Genomic DNA, 15,800 nt, shown 5'->3' with positions numbered 1-15,800 from the left:
ATTTTAAGATTAGTCAGAAACAGTACCAGGTAACATCCCAAAGTGTACAAGCCAGTTAAACACATATAAAATTGGTATTAATCCAGTTAGAAATACAAAATGAAAATTATGGATGTTGCCTCAAATATCTGGGATTCCACAAATTTACAATCAGCCTATGTAACAAAGTAGACTCTAGTTTTAAGAAAACATTACCATTCAATATCTATTTCAAAAATGATCTCAAGTCCCAATGATGTCAAAAGTCATTTATCTGGAAATTAGAATCATTTAAATGTTTGTACAAATTTGCAAATAACAAACCAAAAAATTAGAAAAGACCTGTACAAGGCTGGCCTTTAATCTGTTTTTCCCAAATGTGTTTGACAAGTCCATTAATTCAGCAGAATGATAATGGGCTATTGGTTCTCATGTAAATTGGGTGGCCTTATGAACAGGCCCAAAGCTGTTCCATGGAGGCACAGGATGGAGAGCTTGGTTCTCTGTGGTTCATCTGGTCAGCAGAACACAGGTGGTACAAACAAAAGTTTAACTTATCAAAGACATGAGACCATCACAGTATTACAAAACTTTCCTTTGACCTAATGGATATTTAAAACAACAATGACAACAACAACAACAAAACACACATAGTTCTGTAGCTACTGCTTATGTAGAAAACTTGAAAGCACACCAGTATCTGCATGTCTTTTCTGCAGTTATATGGTGTAATGAGTTTGGCACTTCATTGTAATGAAATTTCCAATGACACAGTCCTTACCTACAGTGGCACATAACCTGCAAACATCAGGCAAACATCCTGTACAGGAAAAGTGTCTTCGCTGCCAAGTCTGACGAAAGGAAAAAAAATTGCTTTTTTTTCCCTTTTTTTTTTTTAATCAAGAAAAGGAAAATGAGGGGTGAAGGACATCTTTGGACTGCTTCTCTCCATTCCTGTTGTCAGACAATCTGAAGTCCTTTAAACTGTAGCCTGTTCACTAACTCACTCTTAGGCCTGATACCCAGCTATGTGTCATTGTCTTAACGCTGTGTGGGAAGCTTTGGTTGGGCAACACATTGTCAGCATCAGAATCTAACATAACACCGTCCATGAGGTTGTTCCAAATGATGGACTCCATGTGAATCAACATGCCATCCAAGTCACTTGGGAGCCTACCCTGGTTGAGAAGGCCCATCCTGCCATGGTCATTGCAGCTGCTCACTGAGGAGTAGGCCCCCAGGGCTTTCATCTGCATGGTGTGCGACAGCAACACTTGTAAAGCTGTCTTCACTGGGGGCAGTTCATTCCTGAGGTGTGGAGCATGGTGCTGACCACATGGGGCAAGGCACCCCCATTAACTGCAGATGTTGGCTGGGTATGTCTGGGGTGGGTGTGGGAGCTGGGGTTCATCATTTTGTTATGAGATGCCTGACTACCATAGGTTGACATGACCAAATTAGGGCCCATTAACATATTCTGACCAAGGACCTGGCTGTTGGGTTTGAATGATCCCAGGATCAACTACTGTCATAATGTCATGATGGGGAGGAGAGTAAGTAAGCAACTCCTTCAAGAGTCCCGGTGCACAGTTACAATGATTCATACTTCCATAGCTCAATTTGTTGTCCTGAAGTGTTTACATAGGCATGTGGGGCAAAGGACTCCTGCTGGACTGGCCGTGTGTATATTTTTGGGAGTTGGGGCTGGGTGAATTCAGACTGGTGTTTGGTAGTACATATGAGTAGCATGGTGTCTGCTGCATCCTGGTGCCAGGTGAAGACTGAGTTGAAACAGTTAATGGCATTGGTGATGAGACAAGGTTGAGATTATCCAAAAGGTTTTCCATATTTTCAGGATTACTTATCTCAGACAGACTGGATGGAGCAGAAGCCATCTTTGCAGCAGATAGTGGGTACACCATAGAATGCACATCCCCATCTCTAAGATCATTCTGTTCGGTCATAATGGGATAAAGTCTCCCACTAATAGTACTAGCATTTGAGCTAGTTGGAGGGTGAAATGCATGCCACTTATTAAAGCCATCACTGCTGTGAGAGCCAGGGCTCACATGCCATTTATAAAACTGAGATCCTGGGCTGTCCCAGGCACTCTCCTGACCAGACTGTAGAGACACTTTTTCTCTTAACAGCTCAGCCCCGGCTCTTAGCAAATTTACTGTTGTCCAGGGAGGCAGCTCTTCTCTAGGGGGATTTTCCACTCCTACCTCCCTCTGGATTGAGCATCCACCAAGAACTTTTTCCGGTTCCTTAATTCTGCCCACGAATGGACTTGCTGTGTAGGGCCAGATTAAAGCAAATTGAATTCTTCCAGCCCGCCGAGCTGTTGCTGTCACTCTTACCCTTGAAGTATGGCACATACTTGACCATCTCCTCTTAGATCTGCGACAGCATGAGTTGCTTCCACCCTGAGCTCTTGATGGACTTGGTGATGAGATGGGCATAGGACAGGTTGCCTGATGCATTCCTGAGGGATGAGCTCCTCTTTTGTGGCGACCCTGTGAGGGGCCCGGTGGCGGCTGGAGGCATGGGCAGGTGCCAAGACAGCGGACTTGTGCAAGCAGCCAGCCTCTGGGCCCTGCAAGTCCCTGCACTAAACCCTGGTGATGGCCCCAGCTGGACCCAGGCCTGAGCTGGAAGTTCCTGCTCTTGTCCAACAGGCTCAGGTTGCTCAGGAAGCTTGTGTTGACAGCAGCAGCTGAGGGCAGGCAGGGCTGGAGTGGCAGAGCTGGGCTGGCCTAATGCCGGCCTAGGCGGTGGCCAGGTACACAAGCGTGGCAGGGCCACCGGCTCCTAGTCCTGGTGGATCTCCAGAACCCAGGGCGGGGCGCTTCAGCCATGGTGAGCCCACCCCTCCCCCAGCCGCAGGAGAGCCAACCAGGAGGGGGCACTAAGAGCTGGTCCGAGATTTGGAGGGGCGACATTGGTGCCTTGAGCCCACGAATACAGGAGGAAGGTGCGACGGAGTGGAAGCACGAGCCCCAAAGTTGACTTCTGACTTCACGGATCCATCAAGCTCTAGGCTCTTTCAGGTTCGCTGCTCAGGCTGGATGGAAGGCCAGAGTCCCCAGGTCAGGACAGGGGACTGAAGACAGTCTGTGGACTGAAGACAGACTGACGGTCGCTCGCTCTGCTGGGGGCCAGACCGCAGCACTGCTGTCTGTTGAATATGGCGGTGGCCACTGCAGCAACTCTATGTTTACATTTTTTTAATGTTTATTTATTCTTGAAGGAAAGAGAGACAGAGCCTGAGTGGGGGAGGGGCAGGAAGGGAGGGAGACACAGAATCCAAAGCAGGCTCCAGGTCAGCACAGAGCCCCATGCGGGGCTCGAACTCAGGAGCTGTGAGATTATGACCTGAGCTGAAGTTGAATATTTAAGTGACTGAGGCACTCAGATGCCCCAACATGGTCCTTTTTAAATAATTTTTAATTGTGATAAATGCACATAAAAGAAGACTCACAAATTAACCATTTCTGAGTGTCTAGTTCAGTATATTATTAAGTATATTCACATTAAGTATAGTCACATTGTTTTTTTTAAGGAAATCATATAAATTATTTAACCAAAAATCTAATTTCCTTTGACAGACATAAATTGTTTATTAAACAACCATTAATCAAGAGTACTATTATACTAATTAAGAGAGAATGGCATAATATTGAGCAGAGTTCTTTGAGAACAGGTCCTGATTGGAAATATATGGTAAAATTTTTTTAACTTTATTTTTTATTTTTTAAAATTTACATCCAAATTAGTTAGCATATAGTGAAGCAATGATTTCAGGAGTAGATTCCTTAATGCCCCTTACCCATTTAGCCCATCCCCCCTCCCACAACCCCTCGATCAACCCTCAGTTTGTTCTCCATATTTATGAGTCTCTTCTGTTTTGTCCCCCTCCCTGTTTTTTATTATTTTTGTTTCCCTTCCCTTATGTTCATCTGTTTTGTCACTTGAAGTCCTCATATGAGTGAAGTCATATGATTTTTGTCTTTCTCTAATTTCACTTAGCATAATACCTTCCAGTTCCATCCACGTAGTTGCAAATGACAAGATTTCATTCTTTCTGGTTTCTGAGTAATACTCCATTGTATATATATACTACATCTTCTTTATCCATTCATCCATCGATGGACATTTTGGGCTCTTTCCATACTTTAGTTTTTGGTAATAGTGCTGCTATAAACATGGGGGTGCATGTGTCCCTTCGAAACAGCACACCTATATCCCTTGGATAAATGCCTAGTAGTGCAATTTCTGGGTCGTAGGATAGTTCTATTTTTAGTTTTTTGAGGAACCTCAATACTATTTTCCAGAGTGGCTGCACCAGCTTGCATTGCCACCAACAATGCAAAAGAGATCCTCTTTCTCCGCATCCTTGCCAACACCTGTTGTTGCCTGAGTTGTTAATGTTAGCTATTCTGACAGGTGTCAGGTGGTATCTGATTGTGGTTTTGGTTTGGATTTCCCTGATGATGAGTGATGTGGAGCATTTTTTCATGTGTCGGTTGGCCCTCTGGAGGTCTTCCTTGGAGAAGTGTCTATTCATGTCTTTTGCCCATTTGTTCACTGGATTATTTGTTTTTTGGGTGTTGAGTTTGATAAGTTCTTTGTAGATTTTGGATACTAACCCTTTATCTGATATGTCATTTACAAATATCATCTCCCATTCTGTTGGTTGCCTTTTAGTTTTGCTGATTGTTTCCTTCGCTGTGCAGAAGCTTTTTATTTTGGTGAGGTCCCAGTAGTTCATTTTTGCTTTTGTTTCCCTTGCCTCTGGAGACATGTTGAGTAAGAAGTTGCTGCAGGCAAGATGAAAGAGATTTTTGCCTGCTTTCTCCTCGAGGATTTTGATGGCTTCCTGTCTTACATTGAGGTCTTTCATCCATTTTCAGTTTATTTTTGTGTGTGGTGTAAGAAAGTGGTCCAGGTTCATTCTTCTGCATGTCGCTGTCCATCTTTCTGAGCAGTACTTGCTGAAGAGACTGTCTTTATTCCATTGGATATTCTTTCCTGCTTTGTCAAAGATTAGTTGGCCATATGTTTGTGGGTCCATTTCTGGGTTCTCTATTCTGTTCCATTGATCTGAGTGTCTGTTCTTGTGCCAGTACCATACTTTCTTGATAAGTACAGCTTTGTAATACACTTGAAGCCGGGGATTTTGATGCTTCCAGCTTTGGTTTTCTTTTGCAAGATTGCTTTGGCTATTTGGGGTCATTTCTGGCTTCATACAAACTTTAGGAATTTTTGTTCTAGCTCTGTGAAGAATGCTGGTGTTATTTTGATAGGCATTGGATTGAATATGTAGATTGCTTTGTGTGGTATTGACATTTTTTTTTACATTTATTTATTTTTGAGAGACAGAGTGAGACAAAGTGAAAGCGGGGGAGGAGCAGAGAGAGAGGGAGACAGAGGGTCAGAAGCAGGCTCCAGGCTCTGAGCTGTCAGCACAGAGCCTGACGTGGGGCTCGAGCCCACAGACTGTGAGATCATGACCTGAGCTGAAGTCAGACATTCAACCGACTGAGCCACCCAGGTGCCCTGGTATTGACATTTTAACAATATTTGTTGTTCCAAACTATGAGCGTGGAATATTTTTCTTTTTTCTTTTTTTTTTTTTTTTTGTATTTTCTTCAATTTCTTTCATAACCTTTCTAAAGTTTACATTGTATAGGTTTTTCACTTCTTTGGTTAGGTTTATACCTTGGTATTTTATAGTTTTTGGTACAAGTGTAAATGGAATCAATTCCTTGATTCCTCTTTCTGTTGTTTCATTATTGGCATATAGGAATGCAACTGATTTCTGTGGTTTGATTTTATATCCTGCAACTTTGCTGAATTCATGGATCAGTTCTAGCAGTTTTTTGGTGGAATCTTTTGTGTCTTCCATATAGAGTATCATGTCATCTGTGAAGATTGAGAGTTTGCATCCTCCTTGCTGATTTGGTGTCTGTTATTCCTTTGTGTTGTCTGATTGCTGAGGCTAATACATCTAACACTATGTTGAATAGCAGTGGCAGGAGTGGACATCCCTGAGGTGTTCCTGACTCTAGGGGGAACAGTCTCAGTTTTTCTTCATCTAGGATGATATTAGCAGTGGGTTTTTTTGTATATGGCTTTTATGATCTTGAGGTATGATCCCTCTGTCCCTTCTTTCTTGAGGGTTTTCATCAAGAAAGAATGATGTATTTTGCCAAATGCTTTCTCTGTATCTATCGTGAGGATCATGTGGTTCTTTTCCTTTCTTTTATTAATTTGATGTATCACATTGATTGAGTTGCAGATATTGAACCAGCCCTGTATAAATCCCACTTGGTTGTGGTGAATAATTGTTTTAATGTATTTTTGGACCCATTTGGCTAGTATCTTGTTGAGAATTTTTGCATCCATGTTCATGAGGGATATGGTCTATACTTCTCCTTTTTAGTGAGGTGTTTTTCTGGTTTTGGAATTTAAAAAATACCATTTGATTTTGATGGAAGCAGTAGTAATGTACCTCTTTCATTTCTGATTTTGAGTCCTCTCTTTTTTCTAATCAATGCAGTTACAGTTTTGTGAATTTTATTCATCTTTTCAAAGAACCAACTCATGGTTTCATTAATCTTCTCGTTTGTTTTTCCATTCTGTATCTGTGATCTAGTCATTATTATTTCCTCGCTCCTACTAGCTTTGCGGTTAGTTTGTTCTTCTCTTTCACATTAAAAAAATTTTTTTTAATCTTTATTTATTTTTGAAAGAGAGATAGAGTGAGATCAGGGGAGGAACAGAGAGAGAGGGAGACACAGAATCTGAAGCAGGCTCCAGGCTCCAAGCTGTCAACACAAAGCCCGATGTGAGGCTCGAACTCACAAACCATGAGATCATGATGTGAGCTGAAGTCAGCTGCTTAGCCACCTGAGCCACCCAGGCACCCCTTCTCTTTCACATTTATTAAGTTGTCATTTTTGGTGGTTGACTGAGATTATTATTTTTTTTAATTTAAGACTGTTTACAGCTAGAAATATCCAGCTTAGTACTGTGTTAAGTGTATCTCTTAAGTTTTGGTATGTTGTGTTTCCATTTTAATTATCTGAATATATTTCCTATTTCTGTTGTGATTTCTTATTTGATCCATTGGTTGTGAAGAGTAATTTTTTTTGATCTTCATGTATTTGCTGATTTTCCAGTTGTCATGCTATTGATTTCTAGTTTCATTCTAATGTGACTGGAAAATATATTTTATATGATTTCAGTGTTTAAAAATTTATTGAAACCTGTTTTGTGGGGTAACATATGGTTCATCTAGGAGAATGTTTCAAGGCTACTTAAGAAAAATTTGCGTTCTATTTTTGGGTGGAGTGTTCTATCTATGCCTGTTTGGTCCAGTCATTCCATATTGTTAGTCATATACTCTATTTCCTTATTTGTCTTCTGCCTGGTTGTTCTGTCCATTATTGAAAGTCTTCAACTATCATAGTAGAGCTGTCCATTTCTCCTTTCATGTCTGTCAGTGTTTGCATTTGTTTAAGAGCTCTGATATTTGGTGCATTTATAATTGTTATATCTTCTTGATGATTTGACCCCTTTACCATCAAATAATATCCTTGTTTGTTTCTAACAACAGTTTTAAATGGAAAGTCTATTTTGTCTGCTAATAATATAGCAACTCCTGCTCTCTGGGTTGCTCTTTGCATGAGATATTTCCATCCTTTCATTTTCAACCTAGGCATCTCCCAAATCTAAAGGGAGTGTTTTGTAGAAAGCATGTATTTGGACCCATTTTTTTTCTTAAATCTGCCAGTCTCTGTCTTCTGATTGGGGAGTTTAACCTATTTATAATGAAGTAATTACAGATAGGTAAGGACTTATTATTGCCATTTTTAAAATTGGTTTTCTGTATGTCTTACAGCTTTATTTTTGTCCCATATTTCTTTCCTTAATGTCTTTCTGTATGATTAGGTGATTTTTTTATAGCAATACATTTTGATTCTCTTGTCGTTTTGTTTTTTTGTTTGTTTGTATTCTATAGTTATTTTCTTTGTGATTACCATAGTGATGACATATAGCATCCTAAAATTACAATAATGTATTTTAAACTGATAATAGTTAAGTTCAATCACATAAAGTCTACTCCTTTATACCTCTGCCCTCTTCTACCCCTTGATTTTATGTTACTGATGTCACAAAATATCTATTTTTATTAGAGTATCCATCAGCATAGTTTCATTATTTTTATGCTTTTGCTTTTTAAATTATATAAAAGAATAAAAAATGGAGTTACAAAGCACAAGTAAAATAATACAGGTTTTTATATTTATCCAAATATTTACCTGTACTGGATAACTTTATATTTCCATACAGCTTTGAGTTCCTGTCTTGAGTGTCCTTTCATTTTAACTTTAAGGGCTCATTTTAGCATGTCTGAAGTCCTGTCATTTTAACTTGAAGGACTTCTTCTAGGGCAGGTCTAGTGGTATTGAACTCTCCCTCAGCTTTTATTCATTTAGGAATGCTCTCATTTCTCTCTCTCTCTCTCTCTCTCTCTCTCTCTCTCTCTGTTGTTGTTTTTTTGTTTGTTTTGTTTTTTGTGGGGTTTTTTTTGCAGTACAGTTCTGCTGTATATAGAACTTTTGGTGAATTTTATTTTTTCTTCCAGCAAAAAATATATTTAAATATATTATCCCACTACCTTCTGACCTGCATGGTTTCCCCTGAGAAATCTGATATCTTACTGAAGATCCTGTATTTGTAAGGAGTCTTTTCTCTTGTATCTTTCAAGATTATCTCTTTGACTCTGACTTTCAGTGGTTTGGTTATAATGTTTCTTGGTGTGGGCCTCTTTGAGTTTGTCCTCCTTGGGTTTGTTGACCTTTTTGCATTTGGATATGCATGGATTTCCTCAAATTTGGGGAAATTTGGCCATTATTTATTCAAATAAGCTCTCTGCCCCTTTTTGTCTCTCTTCCCTTTCTGGGAAACACATGAGATGGATGGATGGGTGGATGGATGGATGGATCTGATTGATGGTGCCCTATAAGTCCTGTAGGCTCTCTGTTCACTTTCCTTCATTTTTTTTTGTTGTTGTTTCTGAGACTTGATAATTTCAAATGACATTATCTTCAAATTCACTGATTCATTCTTCTTCCTGTTTGAGTCTGCTATTGAACCCCTCTAGTGAATTTTTCAATTCAGTGATTATATTTTCCAGCTGCATATTTTTCTTGGTTCCTTTGTAAAAGTTTCTCTTTGTAGATATTCTCATTTTGTTATCATCATTTCCCTAGATCTCTATCCATGTCCTCCTTTAGTTCTTTGAACATATGTAAGACAGTTATTTTAAAGTCTTTATTAAATAAGAGAGTGAGAAAAGTGGGGCTCACCCAAAGTGGGGTTTGTGCTCACCCAAAGAGGGCTCAAGCTCATCTACCATGAGATCATGACCTGAGCTGAAGTCAGATGCCTATCCAACTGAGCTACCCAGGCACTCCCTGCCTTCTCATCTTTTGTCGAAAAATTGGCATTTGAGAAAATAGCTACCTCTCCCAGTCTTTGCAGACTTGCTCATGAAAGGGAGGACCTTCACTAGTCAGTCTGGTGTGAAGGCTTAAAGTCTTTTCAGGCTTTTTGTGGGCATGTGTCTTCCCTGGGCCTGTATATGTACTTTTTTTTCCATTCCAATTCACCACACATGGCTGCTATTAAATGTTTTAATTACCTTGGGCACTTGGGTGGCTCAGTCGGGTGAGCATCCAACTTTGGCTCAGGTCATGATCTCACGGTTAGTGAGTTTGAGCCCTGTGTCAGTCTCTGTGCTGACAGGTCAGAGCCTGGAGCTGGCTTTGCATTCTGTGTCTCCCTCTCTGTCCCTATCCAGCTTGTTCTCTCTCTCCCTCTCAAAGTAAATAAACATTGAAAATTTTCTTTAAAAACCTTTTAATTACCCTAAAAAACTCAACATTGCTTCTCCTTGGGGACTTACATGCTTTATTGTACTTTTCCGTCTATAGTCTTTGCCCCAGGCATGCATGGGCCTGCAATTCCCTGCAGCTGTACTGTATCCAGCACCCCGGATACAGGGTTTCAGCAGCCTGGAAACTGATATCCAAACTATGCCACCTTTTCCTTTGATCTCCAAGTCTGGCAAAATGGAAACTACACCCTCAGGTATCCTCCAGGAAGGCCAGGATGTTGCAAACTGGTCCACTGTTTTCCTTCTATCCTGAGGAAGGCACCATGCACTGCACTACTCTGTACCAAGGAGGAAGTGGTGCAAGGATAAGCAAAGACACTGTTGGATTTTCTACTGTTCTAAGTGTGGGTTTTTCTTGGTGAGTGGTCACTTGATTTTGCAAATCCTTGGCTGGTTTCTAGAGCTCTCACAAAGCTGTTTCGGTCAGTCTCTTGTTTTACTTGGTATTTGCATGGGGGGAATGAGGCCTGGAGCTTCCTAGCCTTCCATCTTGCTGATATCATTCTCCCTCACTTTTCTTTTAAATTTGTTTTTTTGTTTTACTTTAGTGTGTCTTCTAGTAATCAGATAGGATTTGTTGGAAGTGAACTTTTTGGACATTTGCAGTATGACAATATTTTATCTTCACAATTGGATGCCAACCTGGAAGGGTAAAGAATGCATGGTTCACAATTATTTTCCGTCAGTACTGAGGCATATTTTCAGGGTATTCTTGTGGTCAGTGTGGCTGATGGAAGCCTCATAACTTTTAAAAATAAAATTTTATTTTTAAGTAATGTCTATACCCATTGGGGGGCTCAAACGCACAACTCTCATATCGAGAGTTACATGCTCTACTGACTGAGCCAGCCATGCCCCCCTGGAAGCCCCATTAGTTTTAGAATCTAATTTCTTTTAGATTATTTGTTCACCTTTCTATCTGGACTTTTTGGTATATTTCTCTTTATCAGCTATGTTCATCATGTCTCTGGCAAGGGCCTTTTCTCATTACCTTACATATATCTTAGATTTTTCTATCTAAAGGGTTATGCCTGTCTTCAGTTCTATGGAAACCTTGTTGCTGCTGTTACTTATAATATTTTGGTATTCATTCTTTCTGTCACCCCACCCCCTACCCCCTACTACTACTATTGGGTGCACAATGCAACTTCTGAATCTACCTTCTGAGTTCCTTAACTTTCTTTTCACATTTCTTGTATTTGTGTCTGGTCTGGGGGAATACTTCTGCTTGATGTTTTATTTCACTAAATCACTTTCCATCTCTCTGACCATTGTGTTATTGAGGTCATCTAATGAAGAGCTTTTGTTTGTTTCTGTCTTTTTTTTTTTAAATCCTCTCTTTTAAATTCAGAGATCATGTTTGTACTTTCTAGAATTTAAAATTGTCTTTTCACTTATGGAAGCACCATTCTCCCACATCTGTTAATTTGCTTGCCCTAGAGTCTTATTCAGTTTCCTGTTTTGACTGTTTCCTTAGATTTTGGTGCTTCCATTTGTTGAGTCTGATGAATCTCTTTCATGATTGTGACCTTCCTTTCATGAACAGTGATTTTTGGTTGGTTGAGCATCATTTTATTTTAGCTTTCCTCTTACTCTGTGAATCTCTGAATGCTGTCCTTTAGAGGAGGATACTTGTAGTGATTGGGGTGGGGGGTGGGGGGTGAGTCAAAATAGGTTACCTGGAAGTATGTGCCAGTAACTGGGCTTATGGGTCTAGAGACTCTTTGTCCATCTTATCATGGCCACTCTGGGCACTGCTTTGCCTTTTTAACCCCAACACATACACACACACACACACACACACACACACACACACACACACTACTTCTGCTTAGAGCCCAATGGCCAGGTGTCTCATTGTTGGCAGACAAGGGAAGAGGCCAACTGTTCTGGATGTTCCTGCTCTGCTCTCTGGGCCAAAGCCCTTTCAGTTGTCCCAGGCTCCCTTCTGCTCCCATCATCCCCAGGGCTACCTCTGCTTTGTGCAGTAGACCTTTTGGTTATGGGTCCTTCCTCCAACCTAACTCCTGCTTTACATTATTTAGGGATGCCCTCTTAAGCTGTGTTAAACTATAGATACCTCTTTTTATTTTCCACAACTTGTGTCCATTTTAAAAATCATTTCCTCAATGCTAGAATTAACCCTATGATCCTGGGTTTGACTCAGAAATATGAATATGGACTCACATTTGTTTTAATATGTATGCAGATAGGTACAACAATAGACATGGGTATGTGTACATACATGGGTTAGGATCCATACATACATTTCCTAGCTCTCCCACTAACAGAACCTAGAAGCAGTACCATCCCAGTGGCACCTAACACATCTGCCATCTAGGTCTTGATTTCTGATACCATTCTTCAATAAAAGAAGCCAACATTCTTGGGAAAATGGCTCATCTTAGAACTGGGGCAGAGAAAATACAAGATGTACCTGGAGTATCAGATAGTGCCAGAAAGTAAGGAAGTACTAAACAGCATGTGGGTACATGTCAGAAAGACAACCTTAATGAGCTCCCAAATGGCCACAGTGGGAGCAGTGTTAGTGACAAAATAAATATAATAGTATTATGACCTCAAGAATAAAATAAATACCCATGAGTCCAATCATACTATGTAAATAAATGATTTAAGAGGGGGAGAAGGGACCTCTGTATCTCAGAGAAAATTTTATGTGCAAAGAATGAAGGAATATAAAATCACCATTAGAAGAATACCATACTGATCACAGGCAAAATCCACTAATGAATTAGTAGGTGGCACTTGAAGGAGAAATAGGGTCTTTGCTTTGCCCCAAACTATCTCCCCAAATACTTGTGAATCACTATAGTAGTTTGTAGATGTCCTCAAATCTTTGATACGTTGTTCTCTAGGAGGTGAAGCTGGATTCCCTTGCCTTGAATATGGAATGGGCCTAATGACTCACTAGTAAATAACAGAGTATTGGAAGGGAAACACAGTAAGTTTATAGTGGAGAATCCTGGCAGACACCACCTGAACCAAGGACCAAGGTTAAGGCCACATCTCATCAGCCATGTTGGTATGACAGCTTTCCAGATACCATGTGAAGAGAAAAGCACTATACCTCTATAGCCTGATTTCCCTCAAAACCCAATAATCTCAGTGTAATCATGAGGAAACACCAGACAAACCCATTTGAGAGACATTGTACAAAATATCTAATCAAGTACTCTTCAAGAGTGTCAAGGTCATGAAAGACAATGAAAGGTGAGGAACTGCCACATATTGAAAAAAAACAAGGAGACATGATGACTAGCTACATGGGCAGCCTGGGACAGAAATAGGACACTAGTGAAGAAACTGGAGGCATCTGAATATGTTGTGTCATTTAGTTAATAGAGTTGTACTAGCCTTAATGTCTCAGTTGATAATTGTCCTGTGGTTATATAAGGTGTTAAAATCAGGAGAAGCTGAGTGAAGGATATATAGGAAAGTATATTAACTTTGGAACTCCTTTGAAGTCTAAAATTAATTCAAAATAAAAAGATTGTCTTTCCCTATCCTTCAGTTTGGTTAGGAAGGATAGTAAAACATTCAGTCCTCCATCTTAATCCAGTAAGTCTTTTTTTTGTTATTGGAAAAAATTGGTATATTTGTTATTGGGAAAAAATATACAAAATAATGACAGATTGGGTTTTTTTTTTTTTTATTGTGAATAAGCTAAGTGTCCTTATGAAGATAAAACTCAGTGGATAAGTCAGGATCCTGGCAGGAGAGAGGTGGCACATACAGATGGGAGCTGAGCAGGGTTTAATGAAGAGTTGACCACATTGTGGGCAGGATTATGGGAAACTGCAAAAAGGCAGTGAATCACCCTAAGACTGGCAATAAGAGGAAGTGATGATCAGTCTAAGCTGAAAGGGGCAAGAGGATGGGTAGAGGTAGGGTTGATTCTCAGAACCTGGGAGAGCTGTAGGAAAGGGCCATCTGGCTGGTGCTGCAGGTCTGTGTGGAGGAGCGCAGCCACTGGGGCAGTGGGAAGGGCACAGAGATGCTTATACCGCACCCTCACTCTTGCTGTCCCTCCAGTGACTTTCCGTGACTCCCCACTGACCAAAACCAACCAGAAGCAACAGGGCAAGGGAGCTTGTATATGCATCTATATGGGTCAGCCTTCCAGGTACAATCCAGACCCAGAGAGGTGCCCGGAGGATATGTCATCTTCATGATCTGAATCCGTTAAAGCAACCTGTTATGATGTAGCCAATAAGAAAAGATTTAGAAAATCTAGAACTGATATAGGACCCCATAGGATTTCACATAGCAATTTATACGTGTAAGACATTAAAAGACATTTTAAAATGTTCAAGTCTGTGTGATCCAAATGAACATTTGGGAACAGCCTCCCTAAACGTCTCCCACTGAGATGAATCTAGGTCAGTCTCCATAAAAGATGTCCCAAATTCCCACTGATTTTCTCTTTACATTCTTAGCAAAAAGCCACTGAGCCTGTGCTTGGACTGGCTTTGTCTCTCCAGCTCTTACCCAGACATTTCTGGGACCACCATTCCAGGGTAAAGCAGTATCCATCTACCTTGATGGAGACCTGCTCCCAAGTGCCCCCTCCCTGTGGGTTATCCTGCTAGTCTGGTTCTGCCCTGCTTCCTTCCCTACCTTTTGCTGCCTTGGTCTGTTCCCCACTGGAAAATGGGCCATCCATTCCACATGCTCTGAAATCCTATTTCCTTACCATCTCACCCCTTCTCACAGCTTCTTTCCCTCAGGTCCTCCTCCTTCCTTATTTGTATGAGTTCTGCAAGCTCCCCAGCCCTCCAGTCCTCCTGTCCTCCTGCTGCACCTCTTGGCATCACTCCCTTTCTGGTTCAGCCATTGAGGAAGGAATGCCCTTCTAATTAATACTCAGGTGTCATGGGCTGGTAGCTCCCCCTTATCTGATGAGTACAGGGTTAGAGTTGGTGGATTGATAGGACACAGTAAATGCACTGGTTGAGTCCAGCAAGCACCCAGCATAGCATGGAGCAGAGAAGGGAAATGAGCCTGTTGGCCTTGCATGTTTGGTGTGTGGCAAGCTGTGTAGCTGTGTTCTGTTCCACCTTAGTCCCTTGTCCCGGTGGGTACTCCCAAGATGCATATTAATCTACCTGTGTGAAGTAAAAGTCACCTGGCTCCATGGCGTGTGCTACACCTGAGGTTTCCATCATGCTGAAAAGAAAAGCCTCCCCTTATTTGAAAATGAAAAGTAATTTTATTTTTTCTTTGGAGTTCAGGAACATAATGAACTAATTTCAAAGGAGCTAGAAAAGTATATTTGCTTGAAACCTTTTCTTATCTACATCTTGAATTTTGCAGTAAAATGCTATGAAATTAGAAGCCGACTACCATTTTTTAAAGGAGAAAATTGTATTTCTGATCATGTTTTTTTATCCTAAGAAGGACTTAAACATTTCTTAAATGGGATGATTTGCAGAAGTGAGATTGAGGAGGTTAGTGGTCAGCTGAGATGTGACTTGCTGTTAGTGGGAAAAGGGATTGCAGGTGCTGAGGAGAACATAGCTGAAGACCTAGCTGAGGATGCAAACCAGCTTCTCAGCAGGGGTCCTCCCCCTGTTGCCCATGGATGAGTTTGAGAGGTGGCTCTGAAATTGTTGGTGACACTTACCTCTGTGTGTGCTTGAATACTCGAGTATGGGAGAGATGGTTCATGATACCATCTTATTCTCAAAGGGATTTGTGTCTTACCTTCCCATCCCACATCAGTTTTGAAAGTTGGGCAGAATAATTTGTTCTGGTGTTAATGAAATGGTATTTGCTGATTTCTTTCCTGAGAGATTGCGTTTTCCAGGAAGGCTTCACGTGGCTTTTTGACCAG

At 40.8% G+C, this 15,800-nt stretch overlaps 1 protein-coding gene and 1 pseudogene across 24 annotated transcripts in view; one reads left to right on the top strand and one right to left on the bottom strand.

The window, feature by feature from the left end:
* Window positions 1-15,800, top strand: part of SLC41A3 (solute carrier family 41 member 3) — a 130,112-nt gene that overhangs the window by 39,948 nt on the left and 74,364 nt on the right. The window lies entirely within an intron of this gene.
* On the bottom strand, window positions 718-15,634 carry LOC147583399 (forkhead box protein O1 pseudogene; annotated as a pseudogene).

Source organism: Puma concolor, chromosome A2, assembly GCF_028749965.1.
Source record: "Puma concolor isolate L17-30 chromosome A2, mPumCon1.1.hap2, whole genome shotgun sequence".
In the NCBI taxonomy this organism is placed as follows: Eukaryota; Metazoa; Chordata; class Mammalia; order Carnivora; family Felidae; genus Puma; species Puma concolor.
The sequence above is the reverse complement of the archived record's forward strand: the minus strand, read 5'-3'. Positions and strand labels throughout refer to the sequence as shown.